We start from the raw sequence: 3390 nt of genomic DNA on the forward strand, positions 1-3390 counted from the left end.
CGCCCCCGGGGACAGTGCTCCGCATACGGTGCAGAGCCGGGCGGTTTGCGTACGAGGTTGCCGGGGGAAACGAGGTTTTGTGTGATTTCCCAGCAAACGCACACAGACCCCCCCAAGGAGGCTGCCCACATCCGCTAGAGAGAGCCTGCACCTGGGGCGGCACCGACGCGGCGGAGAACCAGGGACGCGGCTTCTCTGGCCGGCGTGGACGCCGGAAGTCTGACCCCAGGGCCGAGGGGGATTCACTGAGGGGGATCCATCAGGCCCTCCGGCCCTCGGGGCTGTGGACGGTCCTGGGGGCCGCGGGAGGCGCGTCCCAGTCTCTGCCGCGTGCTCACAGGACCCCCCACACCTGTGTCCAGTGTCCCCTTTTCGTAGGACACCGTTTCTCCTGGACGAGGCCCCCACCAGGACGGCCCACCCTGACTACTCACGTGCTCACAGGCCCTGTTTCCGGTCCCTGCGGGAGGCCTTCAGCACCTTTTCCGAGGGGACCCGACTCTCCCACCACTGAGGGCAAGCCGTTCCTTGTGGGTCCCCTCCCTCCTCCGAGGCCTGCTGGAGCCTGGGTCTGGGTCCCAACAGCCACCGGCCCGGACTATGTATAGGGAGCTGCGTGGCCCGGGCGCCCCTCTGGATGTGGTGTCTCCCCACAGCCTCACAGAGGTGCCCCCAGGGACTTGCCTGGGGCCCAGGGGTTAGGACTCCGCACTTCCGCTCGGTTCAGTCCCAGCTTGAGGAGCTAAGATCCCACAGGTCGAGTGGCGTGAGCAAAATGTGAAAACACCACCGTGTGTTAGGAGCTGAGGGAGTTCCAGACACACTCCAGCCCTCGGTGTGCTGCGTCCCAGGGAACCGCAACACAGACACCCCTGAGGACACCCTAACAGCGAGCGGCAGACACGTGGCAGCATTAGCTGGGTTCCGAAGTTTGGGAATTACCTGTGAGCTTGCTCTCGGTCGACCCCACTCTCTGCTAAAACCCTGCGGCGGCGCCTCCTCGGACCCCAAGTAAAAGTCGCAGTCCGTCTGGCCCGTAGGCCCGGGACCCCCGCCCTGCCCCTGCCCACCGCGTCCCGGCTCTCCCAGCACCCAGGGGTCCTCACTGTGCCCTGCTTACCACACCCCAGGGCCTTGGCACCTGCTCTTCTCCAGGGTGGTTGGACCCAGAGACCCGCAGGGCCGCCCTCCCTAGCACCCCAGATATCCTTTAACCTGCCCTCCATTTTTTCCACAGCCTGTATCCTCTCCCAGCTTACCATCGAATCTATTTTTTTTTTCTTTTTTAGGTTTTTTAAGTTATTTGTCTCTCATTGGCACAAAGTAACTGCTTTGGAGGTGCAAGCTGCATTGAGCACGTACTTCAGGGAAGGTCCCAGATCAGATCCATGGAACTCAGGCCTTGGCGGCTCTGGTGGTCAACCTGAGGCACGAAGACAGCAAACTTCAAAAGCAGCTTTGTGAGGGACTTCCCCGGTGGTCCAGTGGCTAAGACTCTGCATTCCCAATGGAGGGGGCCCAGGTTCGATCCCTGGTCAGGGAACTCGATCCCACAAGCCACAGCCAAGGGCTCCCATGTTGCAACTAAAACATGTCGCCTGCTGCAGCAGAGACAGAAGCCCCCGTGCGCTGCAAGTAAGACCTGGTGCAGCTCAAGACTGCCGGGAGAAAGACCAACAACCTCAGACACGCAGATGACACCACCTTATGCCAGAAATCGAAGAGGAACTAAAGAGCCTCTTGATGAAGGTGAAAGAGGAGAGTGAAAAAGCTGGCTTAAAACTCAACATTCAAAAAACCAAGATCATGGCATCCGGTCCCATTGCTTCATGGCAAATAGATGGGGAAACAGTGGAAACAGTGACAGACTTTATTTTCTTGGGCTCCAAAATCACTGCAGATGGTGACCGCAGCCATGAAATCAAAAGACTCTTGCTCTTTGGGAGAAAAGCTATGACCAACCTAGACAACCTAGTGTATTAAAAAGCAGAGACATTACTTTGCCAACAAAGGTCCATCCAGTCAAGATTATGGTTTTTCCAGTAGTCATATATGGATGTGAGAGTTGGACCATAAAGAAAGCTGAGTGCCGGAGAATTGATGGTTTTGAACTGTGGTGTTGGAGAAGACTCTTAAGAGTCCCTTGGACTGCAAGGAGATCCAACCAGTCCATCCTAAAGGAGATCAGTCCTGGGTGTTCATTGGAAGGACTGATGCTGAAGCTGAAACTCCAATACTTTGGCCACCTGATGCAATGAACTGACTCATTGGAAAAGACCCTGATGCTGGGAAAGATTGAAGGTGGGAGGAGAAAGGGACGACAGAGGATGAGATGGTTGGATGGCATCACCGACTCAATGGACATGAATTTGAGCAGGCTCTGGAAGATAGTGAAGGACAGGGAGGCCTGGCGTGCTGCAGTCTATGGGGTTGCAGAGAGTCAGACAGGACTGAGCAACTGAACTGAACTGACTGAAAAATAAAAAGGAACTGTGTTGGATTATTAAAAATGGTGTGGGAGAAGTTTGTGTGTGTTTGGGAGCTGCTGGGAGCAGATGAAGGCTTCCTGAAGAGGGCGGGATGGTGGGAAGGCCCAGGCCCCCTGCAGTCAGGCAGGCCATCAACTGGGAAGAAACCTGGAGTCGGGAAGGCATGTGAAACATGTCTGAAATGTTCAGGTAGCCTCTCTGGAGAGGCTTGAGATGGCAACTCCGAGGAGGAATTCAGAGATAGAGGCAGGAAGGAGCCAGTCCTGGGCAAGCTCCACTCAAAATGGGCCTGGACTGTGGGCCTGGACTGTCGGGGAGCAGGCAGCAGGGGTCATGGGTGAGGGGAAAGCTGGTGAGAGCACATCTTGCCAAGGGCAGTGAGGAGTAGCCAGCGGCCTGGGCACACCCCGGCTCTGGCACTGCAAAGCTGCGCCTGGGGGCAGCTCCCTGACCTCTACCAGCCAAGCTCTCCCCTGGGAAATGGTCGGGATAAGACGCGACGGGAAGGGCTTGCGTGTGATCGAGAGGAGGTGAAGTTGGACCCGGCACCCGCTGCGAACCTGAGGCCTGAAGGGCGCTTCCCCAAGCGCGCCAACGGCAGCACGTGGCTCCGTCCTGCAAACACGGCAGACCACAGATACCTCTCTCTGCTGGCTCTCCAGATCCCGCTGAGAGCCGAGGCCGGGGGTCTTCCTCTGCCTCTGCTGAGTCTCCGTTTTCTCCTGGAGCATCTTCACCCAGAGAGCATCCCTTGGTCTGCGCTTGTCCTTGTGGAGCTCAAGGTCGTGCTGAAAGAAACATCCCGATACAGAATAAGGAGCTGATCATTCAAACAAGGCCCACAGCACCGGGGGCTCACTGGGGAGAGCGTAGTCTCCATCCTGTTGGCGTGAAGGCTCAC

The 3390-nt window shown here is 57.4% G+C and overlaps 1 non-coding gene across 1 annotated transcript; it reads left to right on the forward strand.

Moving 5' to 3' along the window:
• Nucleotides 1-1470: 1470 nt before the first annotated feature.
• Nucleotides 1471-1543, forward strand: TRNAG-CCC (transfer RNA glycine (anticodon CCC)). The gene has a single exon. It is a non-coding gene; the product is annotated as a tRNA-Gly (tRNA).
• Nucleotides 1544-3390: the final 1847 nt, after the last annotated feature.

This window comes from Ovis canadensis, chromosome 8 (assembly GCF_042477335.2).
Source record: "Ovis canadensis isolate MfBH-ARS-UI-01 breed Bighorn chromosome 8, ARS-UI_OviCan_v2, whole genome shotgun sequence".
Lineage (NCBI taxonomy): Eukaryota > Metazoa > Chordata > Mammalia > Artiodactyla > Bovidae > Ovis > Ovis canadensis.